We start from the raw sequence: 16,114 nt of genomic DNA, 5'->3' as shown, positions 1-16,114 counted from the left end.
TCCTTTCTTCTTTCCTTGTTCCCTCACTTCCACTTTTTCTTCCTTCCTTCGTTCCTTCGTTCCTTCCTTTCCTCCCTCCCTCCTCTCCTTCATCCGTATCTGTCTGTCTGTCTCTCCCTCCCCTTAGGGCCATAAAAAACTAGAATATGCTGAATTTTGATGCTGATTTTTATGTAAATAAACAAGCAGAATCCTCTCTTTCTTAGTCAGGGTAGTTGGTTGCCAGTAAGGGGGGTGGGGGCAGAGCCTCCAGCATTATTACTTTCAACTTCAAGCCAGATGGCCCTATAAAAGGATTCATTGGTTTGCCAGGGGAGGAGGAAAAGTTAAGATGAGAAAGTGTGAGCGTAGAATCTGGGACACCTCAAAGGAGGAGAAGACCCTCCTGCAGAACATGTAGAAAGCTTTTCTTTGTCCAGGTATATTGCTAAGTGTGAAAGAGAGAAGCTTGGGGGAACTGTCACCATTTGTTAGGATGAGCTGGGGTAGCAGTAACAAACTTTTCATTTCTGTCAGAGAGCCATGTCAGCAGCTGTTGAAAAATGAAGATGATCACATCACCACCAAAGAGACATATGCTAGCTGTCTCTACATGCCTTGCAGAGAGAATCCCTTTGAAATATGTATTTGTGTATATTCATATATATATATATATATATATCATCTATCTCTTTATCTGTTCTTATGGGTTACCATGTTTTCTAATGGTAATCAATACAATGTCAAGAGGCTGTAAAGGAGGATGCCCACCCATCACTCTGGATGGACCCCCAGAGTTAAGTGGGAGGGTACTGAAGAGAATTGTACAGGATGAATAGGCTTGGATTTGTTGCAGTCTACCTGGTTGGAGAGAAGGCTTATGTTGATAGGTCATAGATGTATCAGAGAATGTATTTTACACAATTTAAACCAGCAATAATAACAAAAACACAAGTAAAAAATAAGCAACAATGACCCCCAAAAAACCACTCCTTGGGAACTCTAAGCAGAAGCTTCTTACCCTAGTTTGTTCAGACAAAGCTTACTATCTGAGATAAGCAAAACTGTGTATGTATCATGTATATACATAGGCATGTATATGATGTCTCCCCTATTAGGATATGAGCTCCTTGAAGGCAGGACCTATTTTTGCCTTTTTGGGTGATACCTAGCACTCACCCCAGTGCTGGGCACAGAGTGAGTACATAATAAATGCTTGCCGACTGACAGAATACAACTCCTATTTCCATGGTGTCTTTATTAAAGCCAGGCTGTGCCATCTAAGGGTAGATTTCTTGATAGTGTATTGCAAGGATGACTATAATGCTTTTCGTAGGTTCAGTGAGACCCAGTTATGAAATCCTACAGGATGAAAGGAAGGGGAACTTGACTTTGCAATCAAGGGCCCATCTTCAGCTGAGAGGGAGGGGGCTGCGGCAGAGGAACTGCTCCTGTGACTGATGAGTAAGTCCATCCCTCAACCCTAGTAAGAAAGATGGGCACCTTCTCTCATTAGACACATCGTTAAACTTGTCCAAAGAAGATTGCGCCTCTGCCAGTGCATGCTTTGGAAGCAGGCCTTTGGGAATCCATCTTGACCACATGCCTTTCCTAATTTCATGCCCTTAAACCATCATTCATCTCTGACAATTCTGTCAGGTTAGCCTATTAAATTTCCACCTATTAAGTTTTCAGATCCCCTTTAGTAAATGCATACGCTCCCCACCGGCCATTACTCCCCAGATAACTAGGGAGTCATCTACAAAAGAAGATGATAATTTATGATAATAGAAGATAGGACCTATTGTTTGGCTGGTTGTGGTGAGGAAAGTGCTTTGTGAACTTGAAAGTACTGGATTAATGTGAACTGGGAGCACATAAGAATAGCATGGGGTAGCGGGCAGAGGTCCAGTCTGGAAAACCTAGTATTCAAGCTCTTCCTCTAAACATATACTGGCCATGTGACCATGTCCAACCACTAAGTGCCCTAGGCCGCCCTGAGACTTAGGGGCAGCTGAGTAGTTTGGTAGGTAGAGCACTGATCAGGATAGTTGGGAATTCAAGTATTGCCTCAGACATTTTGTACCTGTGTGACCTTGGGCAAGTCACTTAGCCTTTGTTTTCTTTGCTGTAAAGTGGGGATAATAGCACCTACCTCCCAGGTTACTGTGAAGATCAAATGGGATGATATTTGTTAGGCACTTAGCACTGTGTCTGCCACATAGTAGGTGCCATATAAATGTTAATTACTACTACTACTATTATTGTTGATCAGTTGCACAGGAGTGGCTGATCTGCACCAAAGGAGGAAATTTCCATGCAGGGAGTTCCCTTCACTGATGAAATCACATATCTAGATTTATTTTTAAAAATCATTAATATTTTCAAAGCTGAAATGAGTAAATGAACAAGCATTTAGCAAGTACCTACTATGTGTCAGGAACTGTGCTCAGTGCTGAGGATAGAAATGTAGAAGTGAAGTAGTCCCTGCCCTTCACAAGCTTATATGCTTATAGGAGATACAATACATATAGGGAACTGAGGGGTCAGAGAAGGGAGTTTTTGGATTATACATGTGAGGGCACTGATTTCTAGTTGGTATCATACAACATTATTCCTTCCTGTATCCTTTTTTTCCTCCTACTAATAGGTATAAAGAAGCAGGCACTTCCACTTCCCTTCAATGAGACCCAGAGAGAAAAAATCATTTGCTTCCCTGTCCCATAACACTGAGTAAATGGCAGTGCTGGGAGAGTGGGTTCAGCTTGTTTGAATGCTAATCCTGCTTTCTTAACATAGCACTGTGTGTTCTTGCTTTTGTCTGAAAAGGAGGTCATGTTTCCTTTCTTCTTTTGCTTTCTTTATACCTAGAAAGGCAAGATGACAAAACCCAGCTAGTGTTACTCAATATCCCGGGAGGCTCAATTTCATTTTTTCTCTAGAAAAGAAGGAAAATAGGGATGAAAGAGAAACAAGTGAAATAGGTCGCACAAAAGCTTAAAGAAAGGGAAAGCTCACACCTAAGGGTTTTCTCTTCTTAGAGAGAAAGGCCTTCCTTCCTTCCTTCCTTCCTTCCTTCCTTCCTTCCTTCCTTCCTTTTTTCCTTCCTTCCTTCCTTCTTTCCTTCCTTCTTTCCTTCCTTCCTCAAATATTATTGAGCATCCACTATGTATAAGGCACGGGGGGAGGTACATGGTCTCTGCCCTCATTTAATGAAGCATAGAAATCCAGTTTGTAAATCAGATAAGAGACTTAGTAAAACTATGATCCCAATTAAAAGGATCTAAATCCTCATTTCCATGCTTTTGTTGGGTAGAAAGGGGGAAAAAACCCAAAAATGCCCGGAATGAGCCAAGAAAATAAATCCATTAGCAGGCAAAGTGCATAGAATGTAGACCAGCAATTCAATAACACTTGTCTAATTATCTTAACACCATACATACTACAGAACCTCACAGCAAAATGAGTGAGAGAACCCAGGGGAAGGTCACACGTAGTGTAGCAGTCCCTCTGCCTGAGAGAGAATGAAAGAGTAGGGGTGACCAGAGAGCAGAGGACGGAAGATGGGCAAAAGCAAGGATCACAAAGTGGCTTATCTCTTAGGGTCTCAGTTACCTCATCAGGTAACCTCAGGGTCACCAACGCTTTACCTGCTTGAAGGCAGGGGTAGCTGAACTAGATGATGCCCTGAGATGCCGCTCATCTGCAAGAAGTATGATTCTAAGATTTTTTTGGGTGCATTTGTAAGTATCATTTCCTGAGATTTTTAGTGAGCTACAGTAATTCTCAATAGAAAGGTAGTGTGGTGTAATTGATAGAGAGCTGGCTTTGGAGTCAACAAGTTCTGGGTTCCATTTCTGCCTCTGACCCATAATAATAATAGCTAGCATTTATAAAGCGCATCATAAATGTGCCAGGCACTGTACTGTCTTTTTTGATTCTCTCCTACCCTGGGAGGTAAATGCTATTATTATCCTCATTTTACTGATGAGGAATACTGATGCAAAGAGATTAAGTGACTGACTGAAGGTCACACAGCTAGTAAGTATCTGAGGCATCATTTGAACTCAGGTCTTTCTGACTTGGGGACCCTGCATTCTATCCATTGTACCACCACAACATATATTATTCAATTCACTTAACCTCTCAATGTCCCAGTTATCTCTACAAGACTATGTAGCACCAATGCAATACCCATAGTAGCCACTATGGATGTGCATGGGTATTTCCAGGGTAAATTCACAAAATATAAAATCTCTTTCTTAAAGATGAAACCAAAATATTTATTCAGATACCAGAAAGCCGTTCCACCATGGTAACAAAGATGTTTACGCATATTACCAACAGAGGGAGCAGAGCCATCCCCAAGCCTTCCCTTTGTCAGGCCTCCCCACAAACAAGTTCCCTTAGGCAAAATTCCTCCTTCTCTCACTCATGCTAGCTGCTCTCCTCTGTTCTGCCTGCTCTCTCCCAGCTCCACCTCACTCTCTCTTCCTGCTCCTCCCATTCAGCAAGCTCCTGCCACCATCAGCTCCATGTGATTCAGGCTGTGGGCTGGGCCAGAACTCAAAGCAGGTCAAATGGGCCTATTAAGGGGCAGGGAACATCTTCAAATTCCCTTAACATTACAGACTGTAAGTTGCACAGTAGGCTCTTATTTGCATTGGTAGAAGAAATTTCCTATACTTGTAGAATTACAGTTTCCAAAAAGTATTAAAACCAGCTTTTCAGGATTAGAGGAACTACTTCAGCAAAATGTTAGCTGTTTGAGGGAAGGACTGTTTCATTTTTGTTTCTGTGCTTTACCCACAATACCACAGGTACTTAACAGATATCTGTTGAACTGAATTGCCCTTTTTGTTTTTGTGCCCCATCTAGGATTTCAATATTGTGGGGAACTTTGGATGGTAGAAGGAAGGTCTTCTCCCAATGAAGATCAGGATGTATTTTGCCCCTGGGGAGGCAGCAGAGGGCAAATAAACCTGCTGAATTTGGAGTCAGAGGACTTTTCTGTGTGACCTTTATCCTTTCTGGGCCTCAACTTCCTCATCTGGAAAAATGAACTCAATGTACGTTAAGGACTTTTCCCAACTTGAAATATGAGAGCTTATGAACTTAGTTATAAAGATCTGTGTGGAGGTACTAAAAGTAAGGTCTCCTAGCTGATCTGTATCAGAGGCAGAACTTGAATCCACCTCCTCCTGGCTCTCTATTCACTGCTTCTCTAGTGTGGTAGCAAATCATTCTCCGTGGTGAGGATCCTAACCAAGCCTTCCAAGTTGGATTTGGTCCACAAAAGCAATTTATGAGCCCTTCAAGCAAGAAAGCCTTCTTGGAAAAAAGTTATTCATGCATTTTCCCTTTGTCTCCTTTGGCCAACACGCTGAAACTGAATTTCCAAAGTTAGTTCTCACTTTCTAAAGCCAGGTACCTGCCTCTTTTTGTTTTATGAATGGGCAGGCTGCCCAGCCAGTGTGGTCCTGAAAAGAGCAATGGGGGAAGGTTGCAATTTGGCTAATCACATGAGGGCTTTCTACCTAGTCCAGGGGCAGGACTCCAAGGTCTGTAGGGAGAGGAACAGCCATCTACTTCAGGTATCTCTTGTTTTTGCTCTCCCCCTCCACCCCCACCCCCCTCAGCGCAATACCTTTTTGATGAAAGCAAAGAGGAATCAGGGCATTTGGGATCATTCAGTGTTCAAATGTAGCTATGCCAAAAACCTAATTGGGCAGGTTGTACTGTATTATTTTTTCCAAAGAGAGAGACCACTATGAAAGTAGTCGGCATTGGTCCCGGGGTGTGTGCTTCCCTGAAGTTAAAGCCTTAAAAGAAAAAAAAAATGTAGTTGAATAGTTAGAAATATTTCTTCCTCTGTCCCTTTTGTTAAGAAAAAGAGTAAGGAAACTTCTCTCTCTCTCTCTCTCTCTCTCTCTCTCTCTCTCTCTCTCTCTCTCTCTCTCTCTCTCTCTCTCTCTCTCTCTCTCCTTGAATTCTCCAAGTAGGGATTAACTAATTTAATTAGACAGTCTACTTAATGCTCTTAAAGGGTGCCTCTAGGAGCCCCGGGAATAGGGGTTGGGGGGGTGGGAAGACAATGGGTATGGTGTTGAACAAGCTTTCCCATGTCTCTAAATATAACAACAATGAGAAGCCCCTGGCTAGGACAATGAGGGGAGGCAGAAACAGGATCAGAGGATTGTGGGAGGGTTTTGTTTGTGTTTTTGGCTTGTTTTCTGACCTATATGTAAACTGCCTGTTCTGTTTTTGCCATCTGATAGCCCCCCTCCCACCTCCACCTTATCATCATCCCACCAGATGTGCCAACAGACCTTTAGGCCAATAAAGAAAAAGAAGCTTTCTCTCTCCTGACGCGTTTCCTCACCCTGTCACAAATTGCAACAGAGGAGATGAGATAAAGAAGGGGAACCTCCTGAAGAAGGGGTTGAGGAGGGGATGAGGAAGAAAACATTGAAATCACCTCCCAGAGAGAAGAAAGCACCTCAAGAGAGTGGGGACAAATTGGCACACAGATGATGCTGGTGGGGGAGGGAGATAAATCATGGTAGAGGAGACCTTTAAAGCTGAGTATAGTCCTTGGGGTTAGACGCATAGGAGAGCAGCTACCCTTCCATCAGCATTGGCCAGAAAGATTAACTCCCATGTGCCAAGCTTGGAACTACCCTAGCGTACTCTTCATAAGGAATTTCCCCTAGGGCCCATTTTCACGAATGAAATTCTTGCCGTGAAGCTGGTGTCATGATTTAAGTCAATTTTGTTCGGTGAGAGCAGCAGCTCATCTAAGCTGCGGGCCTTCCAAGAGAGTTGTATAGCTAAATTGGTAGCTATTTTCTCCAAGTATTTCACTTACTGCTCATCCCACTTCTGTGTCTGAGCTGCCTTCAAGGCCAATGTTTATGCTTGGATCTCCATGAAAGCTTCCATTTCAGGAGCAGCATGCTGTTTGGGTAAAACATAGGAAAGGGGGTGAGTTGACCCAGGTTCTAGTTCCAGCTTCACCAAGGAAGTTGTGTAATCTTAGGCAAGTACTTTAATCTCTCTAAATTTTGTTTGGCTCATGTGTTAAATGAACAGATTGGAAAGCAATATGGAATTATGCTTTTAAAAAAGTGACTAAAATGCCCATACCCTTTGACCCAGAAATCCCACTGCTACCATATGACCCAGTGAGGTCAAAGACAAAAACAAGGTCCCATATGTTCTGATATATTCATAGCAACACTTTTTTGTGGTAACGAAGAAATAGCAAAAAAGTAGATACCCATTGATTAGGCAATGGCTTAGCATAACTGTGGCACACGAATGTGATGAAACATTAATGTGCTGTGAGAAATGATGAATGTGAGATTGAGATCAGCATGAGAAGATTTATATGAAACACAGGAGCTACAACAACGTAAATGGAAAGAACCACAACAAAAGGAAATTGAATGTTTTATGATTATAATGACCAAACTTGAGAGAAGAGATGAGATGGTGTAGCTCCCTCCCTTCTTTGTAGAGGAGTGGGGAAAGGAGTGTCTGTGGATGTGGAACATTGCATATGGAGCCAAAGAGGGTACTACATAAGAATCATAGGGATGATGGGTCTTGACTTAGGGGGACCTCAGAGGCCAATCCTGATATAACCCCTCATTTTACAGATGAGGAAACGGAAATCTAGGGAAGTTAAGCAATGCTGAATGTCAAAGGTAAGATTGGAAACTGGGCTCTTTGGTTCCAGAGCCAGTATATTTTCCTACCTGTCACACGCCTCCCCTTCTGTATGAGCTTTAGTCAAAGCTCTTAACCTCAGTGAGCCTCTGTTTTTCCTCATCTGTGAAGAAAGATAATAATACCCATAGTATTGATGGGGTGCTTGGGCCCCAGCCCTAAGATCATGTCTCTGGAAGCCTCTTAATTTCTCAGTAGGCCCCTATCCTGTGAGAAAATTTTCTCTTGTTGCAAAACACATTCTCTTATCAGAACAGACAGAAGAATGCCTGGCCCAAAGAATTTTGTCCCTGGTTGGCCCAAGGACTCTTCCTCCTACCAGATCCCCAAGGTCCATGCCTCTGACAACTCCCTCAATGCCTGGTATACTCCCTACACTTTCCCATTCATAGTTCCCAAAGGCACCTGGACCCTTAGATTACCTAGTTAGTTTCCCTGGCATTCATTCCCTATGCCCCTTTTCCACATAAACCCCAGCAGCCTCAGTCTCCTGCAGGTTCTTTTAAGGACCCATGCCAGCTTTTGCTAAAGCATTAAAATAAACTTTTGGCCACTTGACAAAGGCTTCAGTGTGTGAATTCATTCCAGGTGATCCTGCCTTGGCATTCTCAGGGTCCCAGCATCCCAAAACCTTTTCATTTTCTATGTCCAAGGGTGATTATGAAGAGAAAATGAGATAATGTTTAAAGTACTTTGCGAGACTTAAAGTGTTCTATAAACGTTAAATACAAATGTCAATTATTATCTATTTTTGGTCTCCATATCTTTCCATGTTTGAAGAACAGTCTCAATTATATGGACCCCAAACACAGAGTGTAGAGGTCAAACAGATCCATCCCAGGGCATGGGGGTGTGTGCCACACCTTACTTTACACTTCCCATTCTTGTATAATACAGGAGTAAGAGTACTTGATTCCCTACTATGATTGGTCAGTTATCTCTGATGCAATGCCTTATTGGACCATTCCTCAGTTCTGTGAAAGGGCTGTTGTGTTTGTTCTGATTCATGCAGTTTATACCACTCATGCTCATTCTCTGGTTGCCCCAAGTCAGGGCAAGATGGTCTCTAACAGTGTCTGCATTTTCTGGCTAGTTGAAACTGTATATTTTACCATTCAAGGGTTTAGAGACTCAGGAGTCTTAAGAGCATTGGAGAAGCAGTTCATGTACCCTTCACCTAATAAACAGCTCATTTGGTCAGTAAGCAGAATACTCTGTGGTTTAACGCTGATACCTAAGATACATGTCAATAGACTGAGACCCAGGAACTATATTTTCTGTTTCTTAAGACTTCTCCCACCCTATTTCTAGATCTATACATAATCCAAAGAGAACAACAAAAAAAGAAAAGATCTTTTGTATGGGAAAATATGGCAGCTAATTTTTGTGGTGGCAAAAAAACCAAACCAAAACAAACCAAACCAAAACTGGAAACTAACTAGGTGACTGTCAATTGAGGAATGGCTGAACAAAGTTATGGCATTTAATAATTTAATGGAATACTATCATGTTATAAGGAATGAGGGAAAAGATGGCTCAAGAGTGTCACAGAAAGATGTGTAAAGCAGAGAAAAGTGAGAACCAAAAAAATGACTGTAACCTCAGTATTATAAAAACACGTAATTTTGAAAGATATAAGAACCCTGATAAACTAAATGATTGATAGTGATTTCAGAGCGCTGGTAAAGAAGAACATTGCCTGTCTCATGACAGAGAGATGATGGACTAATATGCAGATTAATAAATAAATAATATTCAGAATAAGAAATGTATTTTTGGATATGACCAATGTAGGAATTTATTTTGTTCAACTATGCTTATGTGATACATTATGTCTTCCTTCCTTCCTTTTTTCCTTTCATATTTTCTTTCTTAAATTATTAAACCCCACTCCTATTTTTGAGGGCCTATAATGTGCTAGCTTGTTACTTTGTAAGATTGTATGAGGTTACAGCAAAACTAGAAGACATGATTCTGCATGTGTTCACATTCAAATGCTAAATTATGTGGTACAGATGATAATTGCTGTTGAAGTCAATAAGTCAAGTCAAGTCAGCAGACGCAGAAAGGGGAAATTCAATGAAGGTTGAAGTAATCAAGGAAAGCTTCATGGATCAGATGAAATTGGATCTGAATCTTAAAGAGTAGAAGCTAGTGTCATCCAGGCAAATGTTAGTAAGGGTCAAAGAAAGCATGCTGGAATGCATAGATAACCCTAAAATATCTGATCAATAGTTTTAACTATCTTCCTAATGAACTTTCCATTGCTATTTCAATATTTTGATGATCTGTAATTTCCTTGATGCAGATACTCTCTCAACTGGTACTGCTTGCAACTTATTCATGTCTCTTATTATATGTGACTTTTGTCCAAGTCCTTCCATGAAGCCAACCTAGGAGGTTCACCCTTTGTACTGAGGGCTTTACTATAGACCTCCTGACAGCGTGTGTGTATGAATGGAATACAGAGGTTGTCCATTGATCATCCTTTATACATGACAATAGGATCAGAAATCTAGAGTTGGAAGGGACCTTAGAAGCCACTGAGTCCAAGCCTCTCATTTTTAGATAAGGAAACTGAGGCTTGGAGAGGTTTAAGTAACTTGCTCAAGTCAAACAGTTACTTAAATGTTCGAGGCAGGATTTGAATCAAGGTCTTCATGACTCCAAGACTAGTGTTCCATTCACCATGCTATCATGCTTCTTCCTGATCATTCTTCTTTCTTTTCTGATGTCACAATACCTAGCTGGCATTTTGTTGTCATCATGTCCAACATATCCCTATCCAAAGCCTGGAAGCTTGAACTTTTCAGAATGTGGTAGTATATGTTTTACAGTCATGCATCAATACTCAACCAAATCAATATGCATCTATTAAGTGCCTATTATGCACGAAGCATTATGCTAGGTCTTCAGAAAACAAGTTACCACATCTCTAGTAGCATATTAATGTAATAAGGATAGGCCTTTGTTTCAGAGAGAATCTTAGGGTCATTGAAAACACTGCATAATTTCCCAAAGGAAATCCAACTCACTATCCTCCCATTCAATTCAGGCCCCAGTTCATTGTCCACCTGCAATGTCTGACAGTTCTGTATGCTTATGGACCAGCTCTATGGGTCATCCATCCAACTGCAAGTGAGTATAGACAATAGGCATTCTTTCTACACTTGTTTTTTCCTATGTAAGTTAGGCTGAACTCTGGAATAGTTATAGATCTCATTTAGGAGGTTCTGTAATGTTATGAGTTGCTGTTATTATTGTTTAGTTGTGTCTGACTCTTTGTGACTCCATTTGGGGTTTTCTTGGGAAAGATACTGGAGTAGTTTGCCATTTTCTTCTCCATCTCATTTTACAGATGAGCAAATTGAGACAAACAGGGCAAGTGACTTTCCCAGGGTCACATAGCTAATAAGTATCGAAGGCCAGATTTGAACTCAGGAAGATGAGTCTTCCTAACTCTAGACCAGGCACTCTATCCACTGTGCCACCTTGCTGTCCCAATGTTCTGAGACTGGATGCAAATAGTACAGTAGTACTCACAAAAAAGAGAACCTGGAGGATCTCACCATCTATAGGGATTCCCCTTCTATGTAGACTCTGTACTGAATATTCTCCATGACAGTGGTGAACACCTTGGAAAGCACACTAGGATCTCAACAGGGGAAAGAAATAGAGAGGAAGAGGAAGATCCAAGTGATGCTATGATGACTGACTTGGCAAAAGTATAATGAGTACAGTGGGAGTGGTAATTAGGACTTTTCCTTAGGGCACTGGTATTTAGAAGGGCATGCTTCAGCTCCTTTCAGGCCTGTGGCCTACCACCTCTCCATTGTATGGTTCCCAGCCATATTATCAAGGGAAGGCAACCATGGCCTTCTGCATTATGGTCCTCCACGGTATAGATGCTGGCCTGCCATCTCCCAATCTTGTTTAAACTGTGATTCATTCCCAGAGTCCAGTGGTTCACTCAGTAGACCACTGCTTGTTTACTATTCCCAGAGCAGGACTAAGTGGTTGAAAGCAGAATAGCCCATCAGTGCCTACGTAAGCAGGCCATGCCCTGTTAAGTCAAACCACAATCCAAAGTTGAAGATATCCGTGCCCATTTCTAGTTCAAATGCACTCATTCCTGTCCTTGTTCATTGAATCTCTCTTTCTGGAATTTACCCATTCTCTTAGTGGACAAAGTAGCAACTTTGTACAAACACGAAGACCTTGGCTTGGGGTTGGGGGTGCATAGTGCTGCAGTTTCAGTTGGGCAGGCTGAGGTTTGGGGGGCTCTTTGCAGAACCTGCTGACCTAATTCCACTCTAGCTGCTGAGGGGGCCTAGGCGTTTTTGTTCTTTGCTTTCATCAGCCGTCCTCAAGGTGGTCACAGCCTAGTAATGTCGGGGTTTTCATTCTGACTGGCTCATTCACCAGTTCCTGTGAGAGTGCTTCATAATCACAGGCCTGAATGAGAGGCAGTGTGGTATAGTGGATAGAGTAGTGGAGTCAGAATCACAAAAGCTTGTTTTGACCACAGGCAACTCACTTAACCTCTCTGTGCCTCAGTTTCCTTATCAGTAGAATGAACAGAGCTTAATGGGCTCTAAGATCCAGTTCTAAATTTATAACCTATTTGTAGGAGAATCCATTCCCTAAGGTGACTTAAGACCTTTCTCAAAGGTTGTTCCAGACTTAATACCTACTTTTCCGGGAGGGGAGACATGAAGCTTACTAGAGGGTTCAGCCCACAAGCCTCTAGGCATATCTTGATTTGTCTTGCCAAGGGAAAATCCAGGCACCCCAAAGCTGACTCCCTCTGCAGATGCCCACTGTAAACTTTCCCAGTGGTGGGACGGTCCTTGGTGAGCCGCCTCTGCGTCAGTTCTCACGGGCCTCCAGGTGGCATGAATCTCCTCTCGGAAGCAAAGCTGCCCAGTGAGAGGTGTTCCGGGTGCAGCCTCATGTCAGCCAGCTCCACATCCTGCTCCGTGCACTGGCCCTCTGTGACTCAGATCTCCTCCCCGGGCCCCCAGCATCTGGCTGGAGTTTGTTTACAGCCTGGTGTGCTGCTGTAGCCACAGGTGGTCTGACTTTTGGTGCAAATAAAAGTTTGTCAACGGTTTCCCTCCCTGGTTTTTGACTTATCTAAACAAAATGAAGCTGTGGGGAGTCCATTAATAAAAGGCTTCTATTGCAAAGCTATTGGCACTCTGTAAGGCGTTTTGGAGGCTGAGCCAGTAGAAAGATCAATATTATTTAGAATGAAATAACAGGGCAGATATTACTCAGGGAACTTTGGCTTGTAAGTATGAGAGGGAATAATGGATTTTATTTGGTTCCTTGAAATGAGGGAGTTTGATGAAACAGCACGTTAGAATGTTCTGGGTTTTTTTTTTTAATTACATAAAAAGTCCTGGAGAGATTCTCATGGCTATTCCCTTCTTCCTTTTTCCTCTCCCCATCCCTCCTCTTCCTCTGCTCTTTTACCTCTTCTCCCTCCATTCTTTCTCCTCCCCCTTCCTCCCTTCCCTCCCTCTTCTTCCCTCTCTTTCCTCTCTTTTTCCTCTCCCTCCCACCCCATGCCTTCAAATTTCTCCCTAAAGTATCTCAATCAATGAATCAGCCAACAAACCTTTGTTACGTTCCTCCTACGTGCCAGACAGTCGAAAATAGAGGAAATGTTTCAACCATTGATAAGAAACAGGATATAAAAAGGGATATGAGCTTGTTGAATGAAAAAAGCACGAACCACTTGACTGAATTTTTGGTAGTCCCCTGCTGAATCTACTTTGTGCCCTGAAAGAGTTTGAGAGTGAATGGAGAGGAGAAAGGGGCCAGGAGCATTTCATGGTGCTTAGGTGAAAGGAGCTAATGAGAGACCATCCCTCATCTCTAAGCCCAGGCCTCTGACTTGTCTATTGGAGGCTGTGATAGAGAAGGGTGGGAAGCCACTGGGAATTGTTTTAGGAAGCTAGTCAATTTAACATTGGGCATTTTGCTTTCCATTTCTGTCGCTGAAGCCAATTAACCTACTAGCTGGGGAAGCTCTAGGGGAGCTAATTGGCTTATTGTTGGAGAAGCAGTAGTCATAGGGGAGAGTGGAGGCCCTAGCAACACAGGCAGACTGCTGAGATGGCACATTCGTTGGAGAGTTGGGCTGTGTAAGTAAGGCCCAGCAACCACCTTAGACTTGAGGGCAAACAGCAGGACCAAGTAATATCCTTGGTGGCCATTGGAAGGCCTTAGGAATGGACAGGGGAAGCAGTAGAATGAGGAAAAAAAGATGGAAAGAAAAGGGAAGCTATAGGATCATAGGTCTAGAGCTAGAAGGGTTCCTAGAGGCTGTCTAACCAACCTCCTGATTTTACAGAGGAGGAAACTGAGGAAGAAATGAAAGTAGAGGAAAGGCAAGAGTAAGAGAAGATAGGGTGCATACAATGGAGAAGTTACAGATAGACTTTCACCAATAACTGCCTCTGTTATTGAAACATGTTATTTCTCCCAGGAATCTAAGGTATCAAAACCTCATCATGGTAGGGAGATGACCTGGGCTATTAAAGGCTATGCCAACAGAATGAAAAACTGTGATAGCAGAAAGACTTCTGGTATGGCTCTAGGGACATACTTCATTTCTGTATTTCAAGACTGGCTTAGCTAAGTTTGAGAAGCTCATTACCAGGGTGGCTACAGGGTGTTGTTGGGGTTTTTTGGACCAAACAAGGCCTTGAAGACCATCTACCAAGTGTGTGGAGGGGTTGTGGTCTATCTCATAGGGGAAGATGTACCTACACTGATGAAACCATAGATCCAGAGGCTGCCCTAACTGTCAGTTCTAGCTTCTTAGGCAAATTAGGCAAAAAAAATCAAGGCAAATTCAGTGAGGGGAGGTGTTGGTTAAGAAGAGATCTTGGGGAGAGAACTCAGGACACATGCCTTCATGAGAAAATATATTTGCAGCTGGAGAGGAGACTGCTTGGGGATAGGGATCAGGAGGGGGCCAGGAGTTCAGCCGGGATGTGGCAGTGGGAGCCGGAGAGGAGATGATCTTCCCATTTGGTAACTTCTTATTCTAATGAACTACTTGCCAAGCTCAATTGTTCCTGGATTGTATCATATGGATAGAAAGAGGAAGTCAGAAAGGCAACAGATCTGGGGGGAAAATAATAAACTGAAGATGATAAATAGTGAATTTGAGGTAATTGTTAATATCTCCTCCAGGTGGAAGAGATGTTCCACAGAGGAAGAGCTCATTAATAAAGGAACTTTTATTTATTTATAACTTTATATATTAACACACATATTAAGTACTTTCTATGTGCCAAGTACTGTGCTAAGCACTTTAAAAATATCTCACTTGATCCTCAGAACAGGTACACATTGTTATTCTCCCCATTTTACAATTGAGGAAACAGGCAGGCAGAGGTTAAGTGACTTGCCAGGGACGCACAGCTATTGTGTATCTGAGGCCAGTTTGTAATGTGAGGTTGAAGCATGGGAGAGAGAGGTCAGGGCTTTTAGCCAGGCAGACATGGGAAGCATCTGATGACAGATGTAATAATGATTGAATTTGTGGGAATGAGCAAAATTTCTAAAGGAGAGTTTCTTTTTTTAAAATTATTTTGAGCTTAAATACTAAAGCTCAAGTACACAATAAGAAAGGAAAAAGAAACATATTATAAACTTAAATGCAAAATAAGAAAAATAAGAAAAGAAAAAAAGCATTGTCATAGGTACAGCAGAATGGAAGAGAGGATTCAAAATATACAGCAATAAATTTCCATTTCAAGAAAGCCTATATAATAAATACTCCACACTGTGTGTGTTCAGAACTGTGTTTTTGCTTCCTTGTGAGTTTTCTTTTGTTTTCTGCCATGTACTCCTTACTTTGTTCTTTTCCCTCCCCTTCCTTGTCACCCTCCCCCTTGTCCATAGTTAAGTAAGGATGCACACACATGTATGTATATATGCACACACATACACACAAACACATATGCAGATACATATGCACATATATACATACATAATACACTGATCTACACATACATATATGTAGATGTCTATAGTAAGGGAGACTTTCAAGGGAGAATAGGAGAAAGCCAAGGATAGAACACTGGGGAATACCAACTTGAAGGGGTTAGGAAGTAGATGTGGTAGCGATGAAGGAATCAGAGAAGGGGAGCTGGGAGGAGAGTCAAGGTGGTGGGATGTTTGAGAAGCCAAGGGAAGAGACAGCCTCTTGACGTAGCTGGTGGCCAGCAAGTCAATAACAGCAGAGAGGTCAGTAAAGACGAGCACTGAGATGGGAGATTTGTTGAATAGTACACGTGTGGGTTCTGGTATTGCCTCTGACAAATATTGTCAATGTGACCGATGCTAAGTCTCTCTGGTGTGGTGGATAGAGCACTGGGTGGGG

General features: G+C 42.3%; 1 long non-coding RNA gene across 7 annotated transcripts in view; it reads left to right on the top strand.

The window, feature by feature from the left end:
• The first annotated feature begins 5,467 nt into the window (after positions 1 to 5,467).
• Positions 5,468 to 16,114, top strand: part of LOC140506244 (uncharacterized) — a 444,115-nt gene continuing 433,468 nt past the window's right edge. For 5 of the 7 annotated variants that reach the window (XR_011967833.1, XR_011967831.1, XR_011967828.1 and 2 more), the window contains exon 1: positions 5,913 to 10,848. This is a non-coding gene — a long non-coding RNA (uncharacterized lncRNA). Of the gene's footprint in view, positions 5,574 to 5,912; positions 10,849 to 16,114 lie in introns of those variants that run through there. The other 2 variants (XR_011967830.1, XR_011967829.1) reach the window with 2 other exon arrangements.

Source organism: Notamacropus eugenii, chromosome 5 (assembly GCF_028372415.1).
Source record: "Notamacropus eugenii isolate mMacEug1 chromosome 5, mMacEug1.pri_v2, whole genome shotgun sequence".
NCBI lineage: Eukaryota > Metazoa > Chordata > Mammalia > Diprotodontia > Macropodidae > Notamacropus > Notamacropus eugenii.
This window is presented reverse-complemented; position numbering and strand designations above follow the sequence as displayed.